The sequence below is a fragment of the Austrofundulus limnaeus genome, unplaced genomic scaffold, assembly GCF_001266775.1.
Source record: "Austrofundulus limnaeus strain Quisiro unplaced genomic scaffold, Austrofundulus_limnaeus-1.0 Scaffold207, whole genome shotgun sequence".
NCBI lineage: Eukaryota > Metazoa > Chordata > Actinopteri > Cyprinodontiformes > Rivulidae > Austrofundulus > Austrofundulus limnaeus.
In genome coordinates this window covers 517,100-529,865 of record NW_013952609.1, presented here as the reverse complement: position 1 = coordinate 529,865, position 12,766 = coordinate 517,100, and the positions used below count along the sequence as shown (strand labels likewise).

The window sequence follows — 12,766 nt, the reverse complement described above, 5'->3', positions numbered from 1 at the left end:
GGTGGTCAGATTGGCTTGAAATTAAGAATGGGGTGTTTTGAGGAAAATGGGTTGGGAACCACTGGATTAATGCATTCCATTTTTTTAAATTAAATAATTTGTTTATTTATTTACTTTAACACTTTTAATATAACTTTTTAGTCATTTTGGCCTTTAGAAGAAATGGGGACAGAGTTCACCCCTCAATAAATTTTATTTTTGATATTCTAACAGCTCACTTTTACTCACTATTTTTACTTTTAATCCTCAAGTAGCATTTTATGTCAGAAATTTACTTTTCATACTTAAGCACAGTAAATGTCAGATACTTTTAAGACTTTTACTCAAGTACTATTCTCAGAGAAGACTTTACCTTTTACCATAATCATTTAACCAAAATCATTTTAAAGTAAGATACTTGTACTTTTACTAAAGTATCACTTTGAGGTACTTTATAAAACACTGCCTTTTCCTATATATTTTTAAGCAGTACAGAGGCTAAAGATAGCAGGAGTGTTTGGAAACTTCATCTGTGATGAACCACAGACTGCTCTCTGCATGACGACGGCTACGATTCCTGGAAAAGCCAGTCAGCTGACAAACATGAGGTAAAACCTGGTGCTTTGTGAGACACTTTTCCCACAAAAGCTCCCATTCACATCTAATCAGACATAAATTATCCTGTTATTGGATAAATACTTTAACAATAGATGTTTCTCTGTGGAAATGACATCACAACTTGTAGAATTCAAAAGTTGTTGGGAAAAACAATCTAATAAAAAGTTACTCCAACACAAAACAATACATTCAAAATGCATTTTCTTTACTTTTACAGCTTTAAAAACTTTTTTAAACCAAGTTAAGCATCAATCTTTAGCTTCACAACTATCTTTAATGGGTTTTGTTGGAGGAGAGACACTTTTATGTAGTTTGAAGCAAAAAAAAAGGCAACTGAAGCAGTTTCAAAAAGATTAAAAGTAAAAAGTCTTGTCTGTTGTTTAAAAGCCTAAACTCAAATTGTAGTGGACATCAAACAGCAGAAAATGAAAAATATTGATCATCTTCAGGCTCACGAGGCTCCTGAACTGATCCAGATTGATTTTGTTGTGGTTGTCAGAAAGGTTTGTGTTTACAGCAGTCCAGATGATGGCGCTGTGCTACCATGAGTGAAAACAGCAAAAACAGAATTAAATCCTGGGAGCAAACATCAAACTGTACTGATGATGGTTTTATTGTAGTCATACTTTGAATAATAAAAAAAATGAGATGAGAGAAACCTGTAAAGACAAATTGTGACGACTTTGTTCCATTTGTGCAGAAAACTGACCTGTGGAGTCGACATCAACTCATCCTACAGCTTTGAGTTAATGCTCCTTTAAATCTGCATAGTTTCTGTCTAACCTGTCATTATCTCTCACTGATATGTGCTGAAAACCAATCGGATCCTTTGTGACGCAGGTTTGACAATGCCCTACTTGGCGTCCTCGTGTTTGTCGCAGAGCCAGAGCTAAATGACAGATATCAGCGTCAGCAGCGGCCCTGAATATCCCCCGCTAAATACGGATTTTCTACTTGAGAGAAAATATGATTTTAATGATGTGTTTTCTAGATGTTCCACGAACCATGTAGACTGTGAATCCCCCAGAGTTTCTCAATGATTATGTGATGAGTGTACAGCGAGAAACAACATTAACTCAGCTCTGAACCTGGAGGGGGGAGGGAGGCTGATGCGAGAAGATGGGGGAGCAGCAGATCTGCTGTTGCTGACGATACAAGAGTTCGGGATCAGACCGCTTCCTTTTCTATTATTAACCGAGTTGGAAATTACCAGCAGCTCCTTGATGTGCCAGCGAGCGTTGGTGGGGATGTCAGCTCACGAGGCGCTCTGGCAGGAGCCCAGACATTGTTCTGAGCTCCAGTTGAAAGGAGGCCATCACTACGAGCTGCTTTCTCTCATCTGAGCCACAGTGGGAAAGATTTTCCTTTTTTTTAAGTTTGTTATTCTTTCATCTATCCAGGCTGAAGATTTCACAACTTTTACTTTTTGCCCACTGCCAAAAGACAAAGGCGGACAGTGTTTGCTCGTGTGTGTTCGTGTGCCGGCCTGTTACCAAAGTGTTCAACATTTTAATGAAAGTTGCACAAAATATTCATTGAATATACGTCAACCTGATTCAAGATAATGTAACTTAATGTTTTTTCTCTTTTCTTTTTCTTATTTTATATTTTTTAATCCTAATTAGTATTGTATTAATTGAAAATCACACTTCAAAGTGAAAACATATTTGGAAACAAAAGGAGCAGACTTTATAAGATTTTTTTTCTTCTTCTGCTGCCTTTCATTTTGGTTTTTTCCTCTAAGATATAAGTTGTGTATTATTTGTAATGTATTATTTGTTTTTATTTAAAAATTAAATGAAAAATTTTTTAGAAAAAAAAAGAAAAAAAGATGGCTGCTCCAGCCAACTGACTGTAGAAAACACACAAGTGGGGATAACTCAGGTAATTTTTACATGTAAGAATCTAAAATATGATGTGATCGTATGAGTCAGTAAGTCATTTTAATAAGTAATTTCTCAATACTGATTGTCTTAGTTTAAAATTTACGAAAGGTGATGGGTGATATGCATTCCTTTGAAGATTTCTAGGCCTTTAATATTAAACCAGTCTTTCTTAAAGGGATCATTTTGAAATGGAGTTCTGTGGAAAATAGAAACAGTTATTATCTTACCTGTTGTAGTTGGCTCATTACACTACAGTTTGGAGAAGTAGGGTCTAATTCTGCTAGATTTGTTTATATTGCACCTTGTGTGGGGCAGTGAAATCATACATTTCCTGACTTAAATGCTACAGCTAGCTGCCACTGTTTTTGTTTAATGGCTATAGTTGCCCTTGTGAAATTTTTGAAGACAGTTTTCAAAACAATAGCATCAGAAAATAAATTTGCCAACTTTGCTGAAGCAGATTTTAAAGATGAACAATATTTTTATAACTTTGTTTAGGCCACCATTCTGGATTACTTTTGTTCTGAAAAAGAGGAGAAATAATGCATCAAAAGTAAAAACTTTTTTCTTCCGCTGCTGGTGGTTTTATGAGCTGTGTGGATGTAATGATTGGAAAAAAATAGTGAGGATTAATAGTTTTGTGTCGTGTTTTGGCTGTTTGCTGGTGGAGATTCGCTGCATATCCCACAGCTGTGATTCAAATTGCTGATTATTAATATTGTTTTGTATTTTAATCAAGGCTGCATGATATCAGGAAAACCTGCGAAGTGCGATAACAGTGCTTAATATTGCGATGACAATATGACTTGCAATAAATGAGAAAGTCAAGTAAGCAGTATTGATGTATTTCTGCTCTGGGTTCAGAGCACAAGAACTACAAACACATAATTTCCATTGCAACATGACGCTTTTAACATGATGCTATCAAAACACATGAATGCAAATATTAAATCCAACCATTTAATGTAATTCATGCATTTTTGCAATATGCCTATTGCACAGGTTATCGCGATGACGATAAATTTGCTATACATTGTACAGCCCTAATTTTATTCATGCTTTGGGTAAATATGGACTAGGGTTGGGCAATATTGGCAAAAAAATTAATCACGATTAATTGTGGTATTTAGCCGATAATGATTAATTTGACGATTAACCCCCTGGACACCCCATGTGTCCTAGTCACATGACCAATTTGGTGATAAAGATTTGCCCTTCGTAAAAATCTGTTCCAAATTGTGTCAAAATTACAAACTTATTTACACTTCAATTTTTAAATTGTGTTGATAGATAAATAAATTACAGAATTTTTTTTTTAAATGTTCATCGTATTTGAAGTGGAGAGGAGCACAGAGCTGCCTGGTGGTATTAATCATATTAATCGTCAGGTGCCAAAAATAATTGATTAATTTTTTTCTGACGATTAATTGCACACGATACGATTATGCCCAACCCTAATATGGATGATAGGATATGATTTATGGACTTTTATCTTACATTTAGGCCCTCAGTGAAGTCTCTGTATTGAAGCATTTAGAAATTACAGTATTTGGAAAATTTATCTAGTTTGGACAGTTGTTTGAGATCTGTCCAAATATGAAATTATGTTGTTAAAATATAAGCAATGTTCGTTACCCTTTATCTGTTAAGATCTATTACCAGTTAATAATGACGTGTGAATGTTGGAGTGAGCCATACAAAACCATTCAGACACAGCTGTGTGGACTGATTAGCTTTTGTTTTAATCTGCCTCCGACAGGCATCAGGTAAGCAGTGAGTAAAAACCAGGAAACACCCATCAAGTAACAGCTTTCTTTCCATCCTGACTCCACCTCATGACATATGTTAAAGGGGCAGGCTACTCCTATATGGAGTCAAGATATCAGACATCATCCCTCACCCTAATGTTTGATCACTGTTCTTATGTGTTGTTTTTAAATCAGACATGTATCTGACTAAAAGCCTCCTGAGTCTGTGAGACCCTGATCAAGAGCCCCACAACCCAGTCTGCATATAAAATCATCAATTAAGTCAGAGATAACCACATTATAGAAATATATTACTGTTAACGTAATAAAAGACTATACAATGTGTAGTGTCTTTTATAAATCAGTAGTAAACAACCCCAATAAATTTCTTCAATGAGATGTCTAAAATATTCATTTTAGATACTATTGTTGCCGAATTTGAACTGGTAATCGATTTGAACTGGTAACAGTTGGGAATCTATATTTTAGCCCAGTATTACCTCGGCTCTTTTCATGTTCTGGGACACTTGAAAAGTCTTAAAACATTTTTATTGGTTGTCTCTTGCTCAGTACACCAGTAGTTTCTTTCTTATCCAGGACATTTCAAATTATTGTGCTTCTTATGCCCAATGTTTATCAATGACTGATTGATTTTCCTTTTTTTCTAGTTTCAAAATGACTTGCTTTTCCCCCAAAGACAGCTCTCTGGTCTTCATGTATCTTTAACAAGAAATACCTACTTTATAGGTTTAAAGCCAGACGAAAATGTAGACTAGTCCTGCAGAACTATTTAATGTTTGAACAATCAGCCTTAAAGGCAACACCTGGTCAATACCAAACACCTGTCAGTCACATGTTCCAATAGTTTTGCTCACCTAAAAATGCTGGTCTACATGTAAATACCAGGAAATAAAAGCTGACATTCTGAACTCTATCCTGATGATCATCTTTTAATCTTAAACTCAAACATCTTCAGTGGACAACAAAAATAACAGAGTTGTTCCAATACTCTTTCAGGGATGAAGATGTTCTCATCCTTGATAAAGAGGAACGTTGATTTGACAGAGGAGTAAACGAAGCCATCTTTGTAAAAAAAAAAATAAAACGTCCACCATTAAACAGAGGTGGAAGCCTTCGTTTCCAGTTGTCCTCCTTCTACAATGCTGTTATTGCAAGTATGACTCCGCCCCCTGTGAGCAAAAGGTGTGAATCAGGACCACAATGATGCCAACACAAAGAGGGAAAAAACAAAAACAAGGGACTTTGAGCCCCCGCTTGCATTCATTACATGCACATAACACGATACAGGTCAAGTGATGGGGCACATGACCCTCTATGAACAATGGAGCCAATCAAGCCTATTGTTAGTCGATGGCCCTCTTTTGCATGTGACTAACCTGTTTGTCCACCATGTGGAGGCAGTGCTTATAAGGCTGAGTTCACCTGAAACTCATCAGACCGCAGAAGTCTCTTGGAGGAGAGACAAAAGGTTTCATTAAAGAAAAACCCATCCAGAGGACCTACTTATTTTTTCTTTTTGATTTTTTTCTACCTGGACCACTGAGATGCATCAGGACACTTGTTCCAATACTTTTAGAGGGGACTGTAGTAAATAAGCAGTGAGATTTAGAAAACTGCACCAGTAAAAATCTCCTCTCGGGCCTTAGCCCTGCTGGGGGCTAAGCACCCCTAAAGATCAGATCCTAGAATCGCCCCGATATGGCAAGTATGCAGGAATTAGACTGCAGAAACCTACAGGAAAATGAAAAACACGAAACAATAGTGCGAATGTTAAATCTGCATTCACAGTAATAATTATTCATTCTGTTTCCCCAGAACCTCACTTCAAAATGTCTGAAATATCAGTTTAATCTGTGAAGCTGCTGCAGCTCGCAGCACCGCTGCCGTGGGTCGGAGTAATAAACCGAGAGCAGCTTTTTCATTTTTCACATGAAAACACCTGCGAGCCCGGCTGAGGGAGCGGGTTAGAAGTGGCGGCGCCGGTCCGGCCCGATGTGTGAGGAAGCAGCCTGCGTGTCCTCGATAAGGAGCGAGCGGCGAGCGCGCGGCAGCCTACTTCAGGTGTCAGCACTTCAAACCAGAGACGAAGGCGGCCTCAGAGGGAATGTTTGACGCTCCCCGTCGCAGAGGTGAAGTGGAGGATATTCTGAGTTTTCTGTTCGGTGTCAACTCCTTCTTAACCCGAAAAAGGGAAAAGGAAAATGAAAACACGGCGAGCGGTGACTCACGGGATTTCTGCTCTTTAAAGCTTTCGGCGCAGCGAAATCATACATATTTGATTGACGGGCCTCTAATAGTACATTAGAGCAATTTACAGCCGAGCAGTGAGAGGTTTCACGGTTTACTTGGCAACCATATGACACAGAGTCTGTTGGATTTAATGAGAAATTACAGGGCATCACTGAGAGGCGTAGAAGTACGAGTCCCAGTCAGCAGCAGCTGAAAGGCTCATAAACTGAGCAGTGATGGTGAACATAAACAGCACTGATGGAGCTATTTACCAGCATTAAAGTCGCTCAAACACAGCACTCTTCTTTTTGCAGTTTCTTACTGGTATGTACAAAGGAAACAGTTGGGAGGGATTTTCTGCCCAGACTCGTGACATCAGAAAAAAAAAATCTGTCTCAGGGTCGTATCATCCATAATTATTAAAGACCTAACATTCCTTGAAGGAATGAATATCACCGTCACCTTTTCAGAATTACTCAAAGGTTTCTATAAAATCTGCTCAGTGATTCATGAGATATTTTGCTAACAGCACAAAGACATGAATAAATATTATTGCTTCGTTTTTGGTGTTAGACGTCGATAAAATCTCATGACATGATGATTTAGTGCAGAATGATCCTAGCTGCACAGAAAAGAAGGTATTAAAGAAATACTGAACAGAGATCTATCATCTGATCCAACAGAAGAGTTTACTTGTCAGAACACTCACCGAACGTTTTAAGCATGAATAAGAAGCAAAACAAAACAAAAAAAGGAAGGAAATGTCTAAATATGATGGCTGCTTCTGCAAGTTTGTAGAATAAAATGAGCCTCTGTTTTTAGCTGGGGGATTAAATAACAAAATGTGGCTTTTGTGATAAATTTTACTTCTCCTGCCTCTGACTTCAGTGATAAAATAAGTTTAATCCATCAAAACAAAAACGCAGCAAAATAGAATAAATATGCACACTGTTAGCGAATGGGTAACATCACACCAGTATGTATTTTTTGTTTGTTTGTTTGTTTGTTTGGGGTGTGTGTGTGGGGGTATGTATTTTCCAGGCCCATACTTAACTTCTATACCACAATCAAATAACTATGTTACCTTCAGTTGTTATAAAAAAGCTGTAAATACAAAAAAATCTAAACACCTTGAAATTGGCCTTTCTCTTTAAGAACTTCCTACCATTTCTGACAATCCCACTTCCACATGTCTTTACAACAGTGCTATGGGAGGAGGGGTGCTCTGTGGGGCGGGAGCTTGGCTGCAGACTGAGCTCCAGGGAGGAGCTTTGTGTAAATAGGCGGGACTTTGTGTGAATGGGCGGTGCTTTGGTTGAATAGGCAGAACTTTGAACTTAGGCAGCTCCACATGTCTGCCACAGGAGATTCAAGGATTTCTCAAACATGTATGAATGAGTCAAAGCAACACTCTGGGTGTGTGTTTGATGAGAGAAAGACTATAACATGATATAAAACTAAACAAAAGCTATTTTGTGTAATATGCCCTGCTCCCCTTTAAAAATGATAAAACAGGCTTGTGTCTGGCCTCGCCTTTCCTCCAGTCTGGTGGTCCTTTTTCTCCACCCTCTGCTCTCTGAATGATGTCACGGCTGTAAAGGTACTGTAATGAATCCACTCGACAGCCGAAGTCCCGATGAACAGGGTTTTATTTTCACTTTAATGAGCTGCTATTTTCGGAGGCTACAGCTCACGCCTCGAACAACAGAACCGGAACTCTCGCCCAAAAAACCCGCCAACCACAACAACAAACTTCCGGTCCCGACCCCGCCACCCTACTAAACTCCAGCCCACCGGACGGGTACAAATAAACACTTGTGTGGGTCAGACCGCAAAAAGCGGACCATGATCACACATACACAACAAGGGCTTCAAAATAAACTTACAACCTGTAACACATAACAACCACGAAACAGTATCAGAACTTAAACACAGAATCATTACACTACTAACTATTGATGACTATTTGACAGAATAGACTTATAAGTCACCAGATCGTCCTTCAAGTTGAAAGCCAAGCTTGAAAATAAATTTTGTAACGAGTACTGCTTTGAGTCGATTCCGGACGAGCACCACAGGCGTGTTTAAAATCTTTTTCCTTGTTCTCAGATGCTTCTTTATGATAAGACTGGAGAGGAAAAATTGTGATCGATGCTGCAGAAAAGAATCAGAGTGATGGGATCCAGGGGGAGCTTTCTGTACGCTTTCAGGCACATAAGCGTCAGTCATCACTGGCAGTGTCGGGACACTTTAGGGACCAGCTACGGCCCCAGCAGGGGGTCTGCCTCATAATTCCAAATGTGTGGGCAGCTCACGGTGTCCTTCAGTTCACCTCGAACAAGCTTCACCAGCAGCGCTCACATCTGTTTGTCTTAAAAACATGTTTCTTACACCCACAAAAGGGAAGATTACAACTTCTAAACGCACGTCGACTCGCACAGTTTGAAGATTTTTCAAATCTTAAAAGGTATCACACGCCGCTCGGACACCTGCCTAAGTAGACCACTGAATCACGTCCCAGTTTCTGTCCAAATTTGCCAGCATTTTTCCTGTAAGCTGGAGGCTGATGGTTATTTTCCACCCTGCTTACACCATGCCACCTCCAAGCACCGTGCAGCATTTCTGATTAACTCCAGCTGGAATCCAATATCATGCTCATTTTTTTTTAAATAGAGCACACTTTGGCTGCACAAAACCACCAACCAAAATGTTTGAATTTACAAAGAGGGGGAGAAGATAGAAGGCTAGTAATACAGCTGAAAAATAGTTTAGTATTCAGTAGAAAGAGAAAAATATAGGCTGATAAATAAAATGCATTTAAATATGCTTGAAGTTACACTACTGAAGCAAACATACAGAATATACAAATGTCTTTAATTTAGTTCATTTTATTTATATGCACCATAGTCAAGTTAAAATCAATTCAGTCCAGTTATATCACTATACAGTCACATACGGTACATTATAAAATGCCAATTAGTAAAATATATTTCACTAAAGAACCAGCAGATTGTGTGAAATCTTCTTTTTCCCCATGCCAAGCAGCATGTTAGCAACTTAGTATCATAATATAAAATGTGGTCAGAAAAAAAATAATCCTAATGAGCACCCAAAGTTTGAGCCAACTTATAAAACTTTTAGTTGAATATCTGACTTACAAGAATGTTCATTACTTCCTGAAACTGGATATAGGTTCTCACTATTTTACAGTCATTATTCAGAATCAAATGTAGGCGCAGCTGTTGGAGGACTTGACCAACAAATCAACTTAGTTGGTCAAATGGATGCAGTTTTACCAGGTAAATTGATTAGAACTGTTGTGTTTGAGCTCATTTCACTCATTAATTTTTATGCGAATAAGTGTCAAGTCATAAACATGAAACAACACGTTCCTCTAGTTTCTGTGGCTGAGGACAGCTAACAAACAATAACTGAGCTCTATGTGGTATTTCCTTCATAGAAACAGCATTTTAACAGCATATAAACACTGACGATGCTGGTGGAAATGCAGCAAAATGCAGATTTTGAATGGCAAATTTTGCCAGTTGCTAGCTACTTTTGCTGGCTACCTCCACCTGGGATGGGATGCTGTCATTTTGGAGGGAAAATGTTTGACATGCATTATGGGAGATGTAGTTTATGGTCAATGCCGGCTTTAAAGCAATGTAAAGAAATATGTGATCGATAAATGGAAGTCTGAATAAAATAGCAGAAAACCAGTTGATTCTCTTCTAAAAAGGCTTTATTCTCATCTCTGCTCCAGTCAGCTCCAGCAGCACACAGCTGTCGGGCCTCAGAGTAAAAAGGCTTTGGGTCTTATCAGAACATAAACAATAACAAACTCTCTGGAGCAGCATCTGTCACAGGCTGCGTCTAAAGGAGAGACTGCACAAAAACCTCAATAACTCAATAACAAACTGAGAAAAACCGAATAATAATAATAATGAATCAACCTTTTAACATATGCAGCTGACTTCCTGGTCACACCCCTGGAGGTGGTACCTTTTACGTCAGACTTTAAAACTTAACCAACTTTTGTTTATGAAGACAGAAAGAACACATTGTTAAGACACACTCTCATTCTCTGTTTAAGCTTCAATGATCAGAAAGTACAAAATACAAGACTGTACCTAAAATTTAGTTAATCAGTCACAAATTTTCATTCAACATATACTTATTTTAAGACATTCATGTATCTTTGAAGCTCTTGCGGCCACATAAAATGTTCTGGTGGGCCGCATTTGGCCCGCGGGTCTTGAGTTTGACACGTGCACTAAAACGTTTATAGCCTATAGGCTAATTTGCAATTCCATTCCCTAGAAATGTTGAACTAAAACAGTTTAAAACACAGTTTAAAATAATAAAACATTACAATTAAGACAGTTCATAAAACCAACTTAAAATCAGATCACAATAAAATCATTAAAAATGTGGCAGTTATTATGATTACAAAACTGGTTCTTCAGAAAATGCTTCAGTTTCCACCCTCTGCTCCACGAGATACTGAGCCTGTAGCACTAAGAGGAACCAAAAGATCACTGAGCTCTTTATCAGTTAATAAGTAACGTTCTAAATCGACAATAAATTTGTCTTTAAATCCGTTTCTTCCCAACTGTGTTTTGAGTTAGATATAAAAAGTCTTATTTTCAGGAGCCTGGATTCGACACAGTTGTGTTCCAATCTGCAGACGTCAGTTTTTGAACAGAAGTTGAGCTAAAGTTTCAAACTAAAGCTGACCTAGTTTATAAACTGTGGTTTCATTCACAGGAGAATGTTGTGGTTTTAAAATAGTGTCCTTGGCAGTAACACACACATATATGCAGCATCGGTCAATGAAAAGCTTTTTATTCCGTCTGAAAGGATTCCTTTTCGGAGTTAGTGTGACAAATGAGATCTGGCATGTCTGCGTTTACTCTAATCTCCTCGATCACCTTTTAATTTGCCAAATTGCATCTCGAATTGGAAACAGGTGAGATCCTGTTGTAACACAGAGCTGGTGGCTGCCGGGGAGCTGTTACAAATTCTCTGCCATCTGTTTACATGCATTTATGTAACCTTGTTATTATTGTACATCTGCTGTAACCTGATTTTTATTTTATTTTTTGGTATTATGCAACGAAGAGGCCCTGTTTCCTTCATAGGAATAAGGGATTAAGTGAGACCTACATAATACAGCGAGAATTTTTGGTTGAAGCCTGATTTCTTGGTGAATTTAAATGCCAAACCAGATTTTTACAGCAGCTTTAAGAGGACGTCACGTTAAATTCCGATAGAAATGTGGAAGCGGTTAGGAAGGAAGCACTCGTTACCTGTTGCTATGGGTACAAAAACTTCAAGTGAAAAGCAGTAAATCGGTTTTCTGCAAGTAAAATTCAGCCGGCAGTTGGAGTTTTGTTTCATATTTAATTCATGGTGCTCTTTATGTTGCATGATCTTTGGTTTTGTTTTGTTTTTTTCTTGGAGTCTGGACGGTGTTTTTGTTGAGGGGGTCATCCGTAGTTTCATCACTCTGTTGAAATGATTTTGTCATTCATTTGATTGTTGGTCATGTTGGTGTAAATGTTGAGTTTTTTAAGGTCAGTTGATTGTGGCAGACATCTTGATTGAACTCCAACAGTAAAACAGTTGTAGATGTACATCCAGTCAGGGATGGCCGGGCTAGTAGTACTACGCCCTGACTGGAGTTTACAATACACCTAACAAACAAATACTATAGATATTGTATCACTTTTTGTGAAATTTACGACAAAAAAATTTACGTGACCCATGCAATTATGGTAATAAATTTACACATACATGAATATTCAATTGCCTAACTACAGTACATCCTAGTTAAGGACTCCTCATGATAATTATCAATAAAATTATTATTGATAATAAGTGATCAGAACTRTGTGCAGCAGATGATCTGAGTCCAGAGTTCTCAGTTTGAAACCTTCTGGAGCTCTTCTGTGTGACTCTAGGTGTGACAGAGTGTGGATGGTTGATTGTCTCTTTTGTATCCCTGATGGAGACTGGAGACCTGTCCAGGTGTCTCTGGTGAACTGGAGACCTGTCCAGGTGTCTCTGGTGAACTGGAGACCTGTCCAGGTGCCTCTGGTGAACTTGGTGAACTGGAGACCTGTCCAGGTGTCTCTGGTGAACTTGGTGAACTTGAGACCTATTCAGGTGTCTCTGGTGAACTGGAGACCTGTCCAGGTGTCTCTGGTGAACTGGAGACCTGTCCAGGTGCCTCTGGTGAACTGGAGAACTGGAGACCTGTCCAGGTGTCTCTGGTGAACTGGA

At 38.5% G+C, this 12,766-nt stretch overlaps 1 long non-coding RNA gene across 1 annotated transcript in view; it reads left to right on the top strand.

Annotated features, from left to right (window-relative positions):
* LOC106524953 (uncharacterized) overlaps positions 1–12,766 on the top strand; it is a 50,478-nt gene that overhangs the window by 654 nt on the left and 37,058 nt on the right. Inside the window, exon 2 of the long non-coding RNA XR_001311046.1 lies at positions 470–587. This is a non-coding gene — a long non-coding RNA (uncharacterized LOC106524953). The remainder of the gene's footprint in view (positions 1–469; positions 588–12,766) is intronic.